The sequence below is a fragment of the Mustela nivalis genome (assembly GCF_964662115.1).
Source record: "Mustela nivalis genome assembly, chromosome: 7".
NCBI classification, from domain to species: domain Eukaryota; kingdom Metazoa; phylum Chordata; class Mammalia; order Carnivora; family Mustelidae; genus Mustela; species Mustela nivalis.
The window spans coordinates 18,175,223-18,190,637 of NC_139026.1; the positions used below are offsets into that span (position 1 = coordinate 18,175,223).

The 15,415-nt window shown below is 39.3% G+C and overlaps 1 protein-coding gene and 1 long non-coding RNA gene across 6 annotated transcripts in view; one reads left to right on the forward strand and one right to left on the reverse strand.

Moving 5' to 3' along the window:
* IGF1 (insulin like growth factor 1) overlaps positions 1-15,415 on the forward strand; it is a 78,253-nt gene that overhangs the window by 17,930 nt on the left and 44,908 nt on the right. The window lies entirely within an intron of this gene.
* The window catches only part of LOC309868939, a 168,760-nt gene continuing 165,106 nt past the window's right edge, over positions 11,762-15,415 (reverse strand). The window contains exon 7 of the long non-coding RNA XR_014313888.1: positions 11,762-11,840. This is a non-coding gene — a long non-coding RNA (uncharacterized lncRNA). The remainder of the gene's footprint in view (positions 11,841-15,415) is intronic.

A 15,415-nucleotide genomic window follows, 5' to 3' on the forward strand; every position in this document is an offset into this window, starting at 1 on the left:
CAGGCTTACCTTAAGATAGACAGTCTGTGGGCCCTGAGTTATTAGAATCATAAGACTTGTAAAAGGTATTAGTGCCACAAATCTGGCTGGCATTTCTGTAGATTACTAGTGCTTTGCATGCAATTATGGAAATCTCCCTTACCAGAGAAACCAGACCAGGGTTTAGGAACATTGCATGAAAACACTATGCTGTGTAAGCTATAGACACAGAAGAACTTACTTCTGCTTGGTTCTAAAGTAGGTACTGATCACTGACATCCATCAAGTAATTTATTTCAGTCAATATAAATGATTTCAATATCCTCCTACAACAACAACAACAAAATGGCAATAATAAACAGAGAATTTTCTTAGAAGAAACCAGACGTTATTGAAGACCATCGAAAGTCGCAAGAAGTAGTCTCTTGTTTATGATAGGAAAGTTTGGTTTGATTAACAAATGTTCTAAGCTCACACATATTACATAGTAAAAATACTATGTAATAGTATTCATAGTGTATGAAGACTACAGCCTTGCTACTCGAAGCAACCTGAAAGCTTGTTGGAAACACAAAATCAGGGGCTCTACTCCAGACTAATTAAAACAAAATGTGCATTTTAAACCAGATGCCAGAGGATTCATATGCACATCAGGATTTGAGGAGCCCTGGTCTAGGGAATCACAGAAAATAACAGGTACATGTTGGTAGGTGATTCATCTGTTAGAAAAGAGAACACAAGCTAGTCAGGGCTGAAAAGTGTTGGAGCCAAACATGTTTATGATCATTAACAATATATATGCCGATTCAACCATATCAAGTCCCCAATTCCTTCGCGTTGGTAGAGACTTTCCTGGGAGGAAGTATAGAACTGCTCCAAGGATAACCCCAAGGGCTGACCTTCTGTGAACTGGAAATTGGAACTCCTAATTGCTGTAGCTGCAATTTCCAAACCCATCACTGGGGCCAGGAACTGAGATCCAGTCCTTTAGATCTTGCCAGCTTCTTTTTCAATAGTTACATTTTATAAGAACAGCCAAGCAAGAGTCCTTAAAAAAAATATTTCTAATTGCATTGAGTGGACAAATGTGTTTTACTCATATCAAATTGCTTCCTTTGTCATGTTTAGCCAGGTTTTTATATTATTTCTTATGACTCTGAGTTGATTAGTTCCTTTAGGTTTGCTATTGGAATTTAAAAGAAATTGTTTTGAGCTAAGAAAACTGGGTTTCTGTCTCCTATTGGAACATAAAGGGTAAACTTTAAAACTGCAGCTGGCTCCCAGTTGAAAGCCTTCACTAGACCCTTTCTGGAACTAGACAAGTTCCCCAGACTGAACCCATTAATGAAAGTCCAGATATCTAAAGGACGTGCTTGTTCAGAAAGACCTCACCCCACAGTAAGGCAGGTAAAAGTGAGAGAGGTCCAGTTTATAACTTCTTTTCCTTGAATGACACGAGAAAAAAAGAGGGAGGGCTTTGAATGAGGGACTTTGGGTATCCTGGGTTTACCCAGAGGTTTACCACTAAATAACTTGGTAAATTTGGTGAATAGTCCCATGAGTCTCAAAACCTGTTTCCATTGGAACAATAATATTAAGTTGAACCATGACATTCCACTTCTGAAATGGGGTCACTATGATCTCTTTTCACAATTCTCCAGAGGGAAAAAAGTAAGTCATAGATATAGTTTTCAGAATTTTTTCATATATATTTTCCTTAAATTTTAAGTATCTGTCACCTCCTGATTATAATCAATTCAATTGGTAGTACTGGACTTAGCTCACAATTATATATTTAATTTATTTAGACTTAATCCTCAGCATTTTAATGCAACGTCCCTTACTCCTCAGCACTCTACCCACTGAAAGAATGTTGACCAGGCACTCTCTAGAACCTTTTCCAAAACTAACTTTTTCTGTTATTTCATGGAAATCTCTAAAATCATTTAAGAAATCCAACTGGACATAGAGCTATTATTGTTTCTTTACTAGAATTCTTCTTTCATTTTTTTTATTCAGAGCTTTAGTAAAATGTATGGAAGTAAAATTATGGCATTAATCTATTAATCAATAATATAATAATATAATTATATAATTATAATAATATCATTAATAGCATTTACTGGGCACCTATTCTGTGCTAATAGAGAGGATAAAGCCATGCCTTCAAAGAGATTTCTCACTTGTATGTGAGAACCCATTAAATATCAATCATGAACCCCAAGCTTGGATCAGATAGAATTCTTCCTCCCCTATATTATTCGAACCTACACCATCCATTGAGTTCCCTCTTGTTAGCAAAACATTAATGATGAAAGGCATGAGTAAAGATACCTACTACCCTCACAGAGTTACTTTAAAGCAGATATCACAAAATTGTGCCCTATTCCTACCCTACCTGAATCTAGGCCACAAGCATGGTTTTTTTGCACCAACAAATACACTTTCTAAATTTTGGAATTATAAAAACTAAAAGATTTTTGGCAAGTTAGGTGATCTAGTGGTACTAATCAGCATTCCTGAGTAGCTGCTATTAGCTAGAGGTTTTTAGGTGGGATATGTGCCCCTTTAGCCCACCACAGTGCCTTACAAGCTTGCTTTATTCATCTACATACCCATGGGGCCTCAGCATACATGGACCTGTGCCACCCCTTCCCCAGATATACAAGATCTCTTTGGATATTAACCATACACCTTTCTTCTTTATTCAACACAACACTCATTTATTGCCTTTGTACTATCACCCACACATTAGATTAGCCACTGCTGATTCCATAAACTTTTCTTTAAAGTGTTTCATTTTTCTCCTCAAACATAGCAAGGGTATAGTGCAGATAAAATTTAAAGTATGATCAAGTCTTCCTGGTGAAGGAAGAGCCCAAGTATGAAAAACTGAACATGCAATAATTTAGAGGCTATCAGAGGGATATTTCTTCAAGAGTAAGTGAGCTTTTGGACAGTGACCTTGTAAGGAAGGAAAGACCAGTTTCCCAGCCAACTCAATGGACAAGTTACGCAATCACTCCAAGTGTTTAGGACAATGGAGACCGTCAAACTCAACTCTTCAGACAAAGTGAGTTGTAGCATTGTAGTTTGTTTTGCACCAAGATCCAGAACAGCTGTTACCAATTCACTGGAAGATTACACATGTGTCCTTCCTTCCATTCCCATCACTATTTAGGTCCTCCTCATCACTCACCAGAACTATTGCAACAGCCTCCTCAATGATCGCTCTGTGTCCAATATTGCTTGACACCAGCCATCCCACCCATGAAATTAATCTTTCTAAAGCACAGTTCTAATCACTTTATTCCTTTTCTAAACAACTTCAGGGACCATCCATGGCTAAATAAATTGAATCCAAATTCCACAATTTGATAGTAAGGCATTTTATATAAAACCTCCATCTAACTTTTCAACTCTATTTTCTAACATTTCCTTACAGCAAAGCTCAAAAACTGGCAGTCTGTAAATTGCATCCAATCTTCAGAAGTATTTAGTTTGGCAAATGCAGTGTTTTTACAAAACTTTGAATTATCTGTCTCTTACATCTACATTAGTACCAAAATCTTCACCACTCTCTATTACATTAGTGTGGCCCACTGACTCCTTTACAGGATTTGCTTGGCTGTTATAGGCATTTGAGTTTACAAGTGTTCCCTACATAGTCCAACATCTAACCTAGATGATTTCCTACCATATATATTATTTTCCTGGGTTTTCTTCCTGCTTTTTTTCTTTCAAATGTCACCTCTTCTGGAAAATCTTCTACCAGGGCACCTGGGTGGCTCAGGGGGTTAAAAGCCTCTGCCTCCAGCTCAGGTCATGGTCCCAGGGTCCTGGGATCAAGCCCCACATGGGCTCTGCGCTCAGCAGGGAACCTGCTTCCCTTCCTCTCTCTGCCTGCCTCTCTGCCTCCTTGTGATCTCTGTCAAATAAGTAAATAAAAATCTTTAAAAAAAAAAATTCTACCAGATGTCAACTCTCTTTCCTCTGAATAACAATACTATTACTCTTACAACACTTAAAATCTATTCTATATTGTGTTTTTTTGGTGAGTGTTCATGCTTTATACCATCTGGTTGGCTATAAGCTCCTCAAAGGTGACGACTGTTTTATTAATCTTCTGTAAAATCCCACATACTCCCTTGTACACAACACAGTCAATTTCTGCATGGAATTAATTAAGCTATCCATTTTTCTTTAGTCTCCCAGGCCTAGATTGGTAGTGTGTGCCCATAATAAGGTAGTAACTCATTTGAAATGCAGACATGGCTGAGTTGGAAGGTCCCCATGGACTCTGAAGCATTTTCAGATAGAGAGTGAGAAATGCTGTATCTAAAGAAAACTACTGAGGGAATTTAGGTAAATAGAACATGATCCTTTCTGTTGGAAGCTGGCTGTGATCTTCTGATTAAATCCCTATTGCATGTCTCACAAGGAGCATCAGCAAACCCTTTAGTATGCTTAACTTTGTTAGAATTACAGGAGTCAGTCTTTGTGGGGTGGGGGTGGGGGGTGGGGGGTGCTGAAACAGTGAGTTTAGCCAGTGCCAGGTAGAGCACAAATACCCATGAAAAAAATGAAAGAGAAAGAACTTTGCACACTGCATTCAAAGATATCCATTTCCAGAGTTACTGAACACTCAGAAAGGCACTCTCATTCCTGTTTGCCCTGGCAGAAGGAAGAGCCCATCAACAAGTTTCAAGGTTATAGAGTCAGAACTTAGTGGCTCCAGGGGCACCTGGGTGGCTCAGAGGGTTAAGCCTCTGCCTTTTGCTGGGTCATGATCTCAGGGTCCTGGGATAGAGCTCTGCATCAGTCTCTCTGCTCGGCAGGGAGCCTGCTTCCCCCTGCCTGCTCTCTAGTTCTCTGCCTGCCTGCTTGTAATCTCTCTCTCTCTGTCAAATAGAGTAAAAAAAAATCTTAAAAAAAAAAAAAGAACTTAGTGGCTCCAGAAATGGATCCAACTTAACGGATTTTGATCAGAATGACCAGTTGTAAAATAAGAACTAAAAGGCAGAAAACCACTCTTCTAAAATAGAATTCAATTAGGCAGTGTTTTATGGACTAATATGTACCCAGGATGGTAGTAGAAATCAAGAAAAAGCTAAAACAAGAATGAAAGTGGGGACAACTAATATATTAACAAGCACACACCATGTTCTCCAGATATGACATAAAAGCCTGCCTTAAGTTACTTCAGTCTGGTTAAGAATGCAACATTTACCCATGTGTAGAAATTATCATCAAGGTAAACTGAAAGCATTAAAATAAATAATAAAATATAAAAATGACATTTTTTTTTTCTATTCCTCCTGGACATGGCAGATGTCAAAACATGCTTACTAAATTTCCAAATGAATATTGAGAATTTTCATTCTTCTCTCTATATGTATAGTCTTGTGAGGTTTTCCATTGATGTTTAAAAGGAAGTGGAATTTGTCACCTTCATATACCTTCTGTCTGCCTGGGTTCTTAACTAGGTAGAGGTATGGATGTGCTCTGTTCCTTGAGAGAGGCAAGAAATAGGCAAACAAGTTTCTTTGACTTTGAGTTGATGGGAAGTACGTGAAAAAAAACCTCCTTCTGTGAATTTGCCAGGCCAATCTTTCCAACTCAATCTCAATGATGTATCCAAATTCTACCTGGAGTCATGAGGTTCCCTTTGCATCTGATTCTCTGTATTTCCCTGTCCAGACATGGTCTGACACAGAGAACATGCGCAGCATTGATTCCTTTTCTTTCAGCACAAGGAGTCCTCAAAACAGATATTTTCCCAGATTAAACAGAAATCTAACTGTGCATATTTGGGTATATTTGAAATACATATTTTATATAAAAATATATATTTATATGATGTGTTTTTTAACCAAAGGGACAATGTTAGGTATCAAAAGGAATTCTGATGATGAGGTGAGGAGACCTGAACACCCTGAGAAGACTTTGATACTTATAAGCTGAGTGCCTTTAGGTAATTCTCTTTTTTGTAAATAGGGTACTATCAAAACTGTTCTACCTCCAAAAGGGGGGGTTTGTGAGTATCGGGCAAAATAATACCTCTGGAGTCATTCCATAGTTTCTGGGTAATTAAGGCCTAGGTTTCTACAGATAACTTGAATGAGGTGTTGTTTGAATTGATGGAGTGCTAGGCAAAATATGTTCTAAAGTTGCGACTGGGTTAGCCAAAATGACATTCAGGCACCTTTCTCCAGAGGTTGGGACAGCCATTCCTTTGTGGGTCATGTATCCCTTTTTGCTGGAAATACAAGGGGAAAAGTAGGAATAGCTGTATTATCGGACAGGGCTTCCCACATTCCACCATCCCGTGAGTAGGGATAAGAGGTTAATTAAATAGATCTCTCGGGCAACAGAAATGATCAAGGCTGTCTCTGGAACACAGTTGCTTCAAAAAGTAGGCTTTTGTTTCAGGAAAATCTCCCACAGAGAAACATGGAACACCAAAGAGAACTATAAATAGGACTATCATTTATGTCAATTATAAATAGATTTGTTCCCTTTTGATTAGAAGATTAGTTCTAGCTGAAAGTCTGTAGTTGAACTGAAATTAGGGAAAAACTCCTGACAAAATATTATTACATGCTAACTGTTAGATTTGATACCTTTTCCTCCCTGGGGTGTTTTCTCTAATTTTCCCTAAATGAAGACATTTGTGTTTAGAATCCACTTTTAGTCTTTGAAGTACATTTTTTCATACTTCATCACTTCCTCAGGATCTCTCTTTATCTTCTAGATTAGAATACACACACACACACACACACAGCACTTTTTAAATGGAAAAATTGAATAAATTGAATATCAGTGTTAGGAATGCAAAAGAGGTAAAACTCTTCTTGGAGGCTCCCAAGATGGTCACCATACCCCAGGCAAACAAAAGTTTGCCTTTTCATGAAGGAGACTCTTTACCAAATTATAGGTCCTTAGCAAACAAATATTAGAATAATGACTGAAGGGCCAAAGTAAAAGATTTGTAGACGAAGGGTCATATCCCATAGGGTGTTGCTACTTAGCACTTGTCAGATATGCAGCTATTTTCCTTTCATTCTATATGGAGCAATATCTAGAAGGATCCCAACTCTTTAGGTCTGGTTAGCCAACTCCTTGTCCTCTGCTCATGTCCATGACTCATTTCTTCCCAGGGCCAGAAAGAGAAGTGGTAGCTTCCCATTCAAGCCGTCTTCTAGGTTCATCCTGGGAAGATGGTTTGTGGATGGAGCAGCAGGGTGCTGCTGTACCAGGCATGATAGAATGCAATGGAATGCGTGTCTCTTGCCTGCTAAGATGAGGGAATGGTAAACCTTACCTGAGTCTAAACTACCTTGCCTCTTGGAGACTCTTGATTTCAACTATCCAAGACTCAGCATTAAGAAAGAGACTGTAGGTGAGAGTAATTGGGAAGAGAGGGCAGGTGCAATGAGCAGGGATCTTTCTGGGAAATTCCTCCACCACTTTAAATGCCTTATCCTGTGTGTAAACCTGGCAATTCACAGACTTGTACCCCTGGGGCTAATAATACATTTTATGTTTATAAAAAAATTGAAAACTTTAAAAAAAATTTTTCTTAAATAAAAAATAAATAAATGCCCTATCCTGATTTCACTGCAGGATATTTTAAAGTGAGCTTAACTTGTCAACTGGAAACTCACTTCCTGACCCAAGATTCAAGGGAGATTTCTGGAAAAACACTAATCAGGGATTTGGAAAGCCTAGGCCCCAACACATAGAGAAATATATTGAATATTTTTAAAGATATAAAATTCTTAGAACTGTTGGACAGGTTTCTGTGTGTGACCTCTCTCTTCCAAGTGGCATTGCTCAACAGCCCAGCTCTCATCAGAAGGCTGACATCATGCTGTTGTGCAACTCACAGCCATTGCAATGTCACTTTGCTAACTGCACTTGCTGTGCGTTCAACTACTAAGAAGCCGAGCAGCTTTAGGTTTTGAGTCAGAAGTTCTGAGCAGGATCATTCCCGCGAAACCTGAACCCTTGTTTCTTCTAAAAAGTCAAAATACATTTGGATCTTGAAAATCGAGAATGTCAGAGCCAATATTTTCTTCTTTAATCAAAACCCAGGAATGCCACAGTGGGTGGCTGGGGCCATGTCCTCTCTTATTCTCATTCCCTTCCCCCACACTGAGCCAAAATTCTCCAGGCTTGAGAGAGCTGAATGTGAACAAACCTCCAGACCTTGCATATTTAGGCCTGAACTTCTCTACTGAGCACTGCCTTATGGTGGACTCTGACACAGTTGGATGTGAAAACATGAGACTGAGATCATGCATTTGTTCCCAGACAGATAGGTAAACAGAAAATAGGAAAGGCTTCTTCCCACTCAGTCTTGCATTCCCAGTCAAGTATTTAGGATTCTCTCCAACAGCCAAACTCTCCCTCCAGTGTTGGCCATTGAACCTGATGACTCTTTGATGGGGAATCTTCCATCCTCCTCCCCTTGGATCACTCCTCTAGCTCGATCTATGATACACTTTTCAAAATTGAGGAGATGAGACCCTTCTCCATTCTAAAATAGGCTGAATGTTCTTGGGAACTTCACGAAGAGCTCTCTCTGAGTCCTGTCTTCTTCACAAATGTGGCAATGGCCTCCAGGTTGGGTTAGGTAAAACATTAGCACATTCAAGAGACCAGGTTTACCTTGTTCCATTTGTGTTGCTGTCATCTTTCAGGGAAATCTAGAAACAGCAGATAGATGAATCTGCCCTCCCCTCCCCCTAGGGAAAAGGAAGGGAAAACCCTCACATTCTTCAGACCTCACGAATCACTCCAGAAAGTCAGTAGTAACTTTGGTTAATGGGAAGTTTCAGAAAGGAAGCTTCCGAAAATTTACCATGATGCCTGTGAAGCGAAATAAGGATACTAACATTTGTCTAGAAGTTACATCTGGTGTTTAAGAGAGGCTTTGAATAGATAGGATTTTGATAGATGGAGAAATTCTAGGTAGAGAAAACAACTTAGTGGAAAAGCCATGAACAGCAAAATACAGGGCATCTTTGCACATGCATAAGCCATCCAGCCAGTTGTTGGGGCAGCATGCTTGTGGAGAATAGTGTAAAATAAGCCCAAAAAGATAGGTTAGAGAAACATTCATATTGAAGATTAATAATAACTAGAACTTTCTAAGCATTTATTATATGTTTGCTACTATTCTAAGCACTAATATGTATTTGTTCTTTAAATCCTCACAACAAAACTGTGAAGTGTATACTACCATAATCTTCACTTTAAAGTGAGACTACTGGGCGCCTGGGTGGCTCAGTGGGTTAAAGCCTCTGCCTTCAGCTCAGGTCATGATCCCAGGGTCCTGGGATCGAGCCCCACATCGGGCTTTCTGCTCTGCAGGGAGCCTGCTTGCTCCTCTCTCTCTCTCTGCCTTCTTACTTGTGATCTACTTGTCTGTCAAATAAATAAATAAAATCATTAAAAAAAATAAAATAAAATAAAGTGAGACTACTGAGGCATAGAGAAGGGTATAATGTGTATAAAAGACACATAGCTTCTAAGAGGAACAAAACCATGGTTTCAATTCAGCAGCTGCCCCCAGCATCCATTGTACCTGATAGCCTTTTAGCATACTGCCCATAGCATGCTTTTATTCTTTGCTTTTTCTTCCATTCCCTTTTCCCTAGCTGAGGAAATATTAGGTAATTTCTAAGGGCAAGCTCATATATTCCTTCTTTAGTGAAATCTCTTCCAACTCCACTGAGTTGGAAGAATTTATCTTTCCCTACTCCAAGTTCCTCTTTGCTTGTATTTACAGTAATTTTTCCAATCTTACTTATATTAGAGTTAAATTTATGTGCTCATTTATGTGCTTCTATAGGTCAGACTTGTCTTCATATCTCCTTTTATACCCTCAGACCCTGGGATAGTGCTTTCATGTAGAAAGTGCTCCATTGGGGCGCCTGGGTGGCTCAGTGGATTAAAGCCTCTGCCTTCAGCCCAGATCATGATCTTAGCGTCCTGGGATGAGCCCCGCATCGGGCTGTCTGCTCAGTGGGGAGCCTGCTTCCCTGCCTACTTGTGATCTCTCTGTCAAATAAATAAATAAAATCTTTAAAAAAAAAAATGGAAAGAAACAAAGTGCTCAATTAACATAGCTGAATTGAATATCAAAGTCTACTGGCTGAAGCTTGGAGAAATGTTCCCTAATCCCACCATACCCCATTTGTATCATCTTTCCAAATTCAAGACAACAACAACAAAAGACTAAGAAATCTTGAGTCCTACAGGGAACACTTCCACTCCTGAAATCCTACAGCCCATCAAAAACCATTTGGAAAAGCACAATGTGGACAATCCTAGACCACAGACCAAGAACACCATTCCAGGGTTACCCTGCTTGGCTGCAAAAGAATGCTAACTCTAACAGTGCTTTAAACATGGCCACATGTGGATAAAGTATCTCACCAAGGGCTGTGGGGTTCCAGGATTTCTGAGAAGGCTCCCTTTATTCTAATGAAGTTCTCGGTTTCTCAACCCCCAAATCCCAACTCCCTGTGGGAGACTCAAAAACACCCAATTTAATTAAAACCTCTGTTTTTTCACGTTGAAGTCACAAGCTTTCACAGGGTGCAACGTGTTGCTAACCCAGCAATTTCCAGATTAGACTGCTCAGCAAGGCAGGTGCTGTTTTCTTTTTATGGTCACATCCTTAAATTGCTTTGCTGCTTAGATATATCTGAGGTCCAGGTTGCTCAGACAGATTTCAGCCCCAATCTTTCCCTCTTCCACCCAGCTCTTTTCTGGCCTGGAAGATTTCTTTCTCCCATAGGTGGGGTTACCCAATAGGAAGAGAAAGTCTTATCTTTTTAAAAAAGTATCCTTTTAATGTTTGTCATGAGTTACCTCTAAGTTCAAAGAGTCAATAACAACAACTAAGCACAGTGTGATGCCTTTGGAAGGATGTCAGACAAGCATGTGGAATGGCCTACAATTATCTAATTGTCAAGGCTAACACTAACAAATTGAGATGTGCACAGTTGAGTGCTGAAATGTGACGGATGAGTGCACTGTTATTTACTGAGCATCTATTATATGCCAGGCTCTGAAGCAGTATTGCAAATTTAGAGCTGAACCAAACTGACACTTTTGCTGTCTGAGGCACTTAGAGTTGAACCAGAAAGCTCCTAAGTCCAAGAAATGGTGAGACCCTTATGCTCTGTATTTGTCTGGGGGGAGAACTATACAGTACAGTCCCCAAGATTTCTTTTCTTCCTAATCATTAGAATATTTTTTCTAATCATTCCCCCATCTTTTTCTCCTTACCCTCTCTTATTATTGTTGCCCTCTATAGCAGGCATTGGTTGCACACCCACTGTTACAGGCATTGGTTTAGATGTCTCATGGCAAAGAAGCCTCGATGTCAGGGTTAGTTGGGTTCCTGCTCTTTCCTCTCCTTATCCCAGACAATCAAAGGAGGCAGCTTAAATTTCATGACCAGTTTGCTTCTATCAGGAGTCAGACTCATTGTTCTCCTCTGTTTTACTATACATACTCGGATATTCCATGTACACCGGAGTCTCTTGTCCTGGGAGAGCCCACAGTTCCTGAGGTGTTAAGTAAAAGAAACCATTTATTTATTTATTTACCTATTCTGTGTAAATTTATTACCTATTCTGTGTAAACAAACAAAATAGAGAATGGTAGGAAACACTGGGTAAGTCTCACATTACTTGTTTGATAAATATCCAAGTGCCTTGTGCAAGGGAGAGCAATAGTCTCTGGTTCTTGACTGAATCTGTAAGGAAGTCACAGGTTTTGATTCAACTTCATTGATGAACTCAATCCCATTCTAGGAGCCGAACGATTTACCTAGATGAGTTCTGGGAAGAGACAAGTCAGATTTAATGTAGAGAACCATTGATCAAGTCATATCAAATTAGATATGAAACTGAGTCACTTGATATATTAGAATATGCATTTTGACATTGTTTATTTTTCTTACCAGTAGACTTTCTGGTTTTCCAAAATCCTTTTCTTTGTTCTCTGACACTGTCACAGACTAACCTGCTATACAAGATCATCTGAAGCTTCACTCAAGACTAAACCTTTGTGATTCTGTATCCCTAGACCCCAAATCCTGTAATTAACAGAATTTTAGGAGAAATGACCAAAGACTTCTCTTCCGAAAATTTACACAAGGTGTTATTGGAGTCTTATTAGAACAGAAAGGATGAGTCAAAATTAGTTGCATAGATAGTAGGATAGGATATTGATAAACAGCATGTAGAACTTGGGAAAATAAAATCAAGAACAGGAGAGAACTTGTTTAAGTACACCAAATAAACCTGAAAGAAGAGCCAATGTAGAACTTGGGAAAATAAAATCAAGAACAGGAGAGAACTTGTTTAAGTACACCAAATAAACCTGAAAGAAGAGCCAATGTGTCCTTTATCTGTATTTGCCAACATAGAGTAAAAATCATAATCTCTAAAGGAGATGGTTCAAAATTCTGGGTTGAAAACCCTGGCCTTCAAATGGGAGGTGAAAAGAGATTGAGAAGTCCAAAAAAGCAGTGTTTTATCAGGTCTAATTTAGTCCCAGAGCTATTGGGTGTCCATTTGTCTCCAAGTGGAGCATTGCCTGGTGTCTGTGTTTCTGTTCATGCAGAAAGCTGCTGGGGCCATCAGAGCAAGAGAGACTTCACAAAGAAAGTCAGAAAGCAGTGCCAAAAGGCAAATACGGTTCCTATCACAGCCAAAATAGTTCACTTAGCTCTTTGTGTTGCTCTTTTATTCTGTAATGGAGCAATTTCTATGAGAGTTGTGTAAAAGTAAGGAGATTTTTAGCTTTAAGCAGCAAATGAGTGAATTGGGCAAGAAAAGCATGAAATTCAGCTAGGGAAAGAGTGATAGGGAAATAATATAAAAGCCCTGGAAAAGAGTGCTTCCTCTTTAGAGAATCTACTATGTGAAAATCCACACTTGTAAAACAGATACACTCTGGATGGATTTTCTCAGCTCAGAAAAAGTTATCACTTTACTAAATGCTTTTGAGAGTTCTCATTTAATGTGGCTGAATATCTCCTTTTGCTCGCTCTCTCTCTCTCTCTCCCTCTCCCTTCTCTCTGCCTTACATTTACTGGAGATGAAAAGGAGAACCCATAAGGTGTAGTCCCTCAGAGGTCCCTGTGCCTACCCATGTTTGTGCTTCATTTTTACCATAGTGACAAGACTTAGAAATATGACAGGACTTAGAAACTCTTGGTAGACCATAAGGTAAGAGTTTCTGTCAAGAATGGAGATAGAGGGGGTACCTGGGTGGCTCAGTCAGTGAAGAACCTCACTGTGTCTCAGGTCATGATCTTGAGGTCCTGGGATTGAGCCCCACATCAGGCTCTCTGCTCAGGAGTCTGCTTCTCCTTCTCGCTTTGCCCCTCCTCCTCTGCTTGTGCTCTCTCTCTCTCTCTCTCTTTAAAATAACTAAATAAAATCTTTTAAAAAGTGGAGATAAAAGGACTATAGAATTATAAATTTGCAAAAAACCTTCAAACTCATAAAATCCCTCTGCTCTTTAACATCTTGACAGAAGGACTCTGCTGAAAGCCCCCAACTTTACTACCCCACCCTGGTTTACAAACAGAAAAGCATAGCAATGGGGTGTTAGACCAACCCATGATATGGTCATCTCTTACGAAGAGAGATCATGCCTTAGTTATTCAGCAGGATTCTTTAGAACCTCTATGGTACCTTGTACCTGCTCAGACACTTAGACTTATTCTACTTTTTATTATGGTTATTAATGGGTTATCCCATCCCCTGCTGGGTCATAAACTCCTTGAAAGCAAGGGTTTTGCATTACCCAACTATTTTCACATACCTTACAACACTTAAGATGGTGCATCTTAAAAATGGCAGGTAACAAAAAGTTGTGTTTGATTTTTAAAGTGACTTGTTTTAAAACTGAATTCCGTCTTAGTTCTATAGGAAGACTATCCTGATTAGAAATTATTCTCTCAGACATTAGGGAGGGTTTGTGCTATGGTGAATGCTACAAATTGTGTAAGACTGATGGTTCACTGACCTATACCCCTGAAACAAATAATACATTATATGTTAATAAAAAATAAGGCCAATATTATTACAAATAATACACATATTTCCTGCTGATAAAAAACTTTAAAAAAAGAAATTATTTTGTCACCATAGATTTAAATTTCCTTAATATTCTCTTAATAATTAATCCATAATTTGTTGGATGAATTTATGAGTGAATGAGTCCATGAACAACTGCTCATGGAAGGGGCTACTCTGTTTTCCTGTGAAGTTAGGGCAGCATTGGGAGAATGCTTTATTATGTGACCCTCACTCTTCTGTTTCAGCCTAGTATTGCTGATACAAAGGTGTCATCATCACCGTTAGTCCAATACTGATGTAACCTGAACTTTTGCTCTGTGTTATCACAGATCTGGGTGAATTTCTTAGAAAAGAACAGTCCCTGAACTAAACTGTTAAGTAGACAAAGTATAAATTGGGCCTCTTCCATAATGTCAAGCGCAAGGGAGGCCCTAACTCTCTTCTGCCTCTTTCATCCTGACCCCTCCCCCACTGCACCCTCTGTAGCAGCACCTGGTAAACCCTGCCACAGAATTATAGGACGGTCAGGCTTGCCTATTTTATACTTCTTCCTACTCCATTCATGCACCCTGAATGATCTGTTACCTTCCTTCCCAGAAGCTCTGTATAAATATATCTAATCCAATGGGACAAAGCCATAAAGAGGTCATTTGAGGCTCTAATAATAAGCCAGTGACCTTCAATAAACTTTGCTCTTTAAAGAAGTAGTTATCATTAAGACTCTGTGCAAGTAACAATTCCATGGTTACATTGACTTAGCCAACATGGAAGTTCATTTCTCTCTCACATACAAGCCCCAAGATACATAGTTCAGAGCTGCTGAACTATCAGCTGACCAGAGCAGCTCAGGTACCAAGGTTCCTTCTAATTTTCTGTTTCACCATGCTTACAAGTGTGGTCCTCATCTACATGGCCGAAGATAGCTGCTGGAGTATCTTAGAACAACACTCCTTCCAACTGGAAGATTTTTAAGAAGAAAAGGATACATGCTGTTTGTCTTTTTAGGAAGGATCCCAGAAGCTGTATTGTGAAACTTTCACTTATATTTCACTGTCTAGAATTTGAGCAAATGATCACACAGAGCTTCAAGGGAGGCCGGGAAATATAATCAGATGAAAATGAATGTTTCCATTATCATGGAAGGAGGGAGAATGGATATTGGACAATGAAAAGAAATCCCTGCCAGCAGGACCATCCCAGAAATCTTTAAGTCATATCACATAGATGTTCACATATACCCTGCAAAAAGCAAAGGTGGTTCTTATGTCAGCCAGATGCAGATGGCGATTCTGGCAGCATCACTTCATCAGCTCTGTGATCTC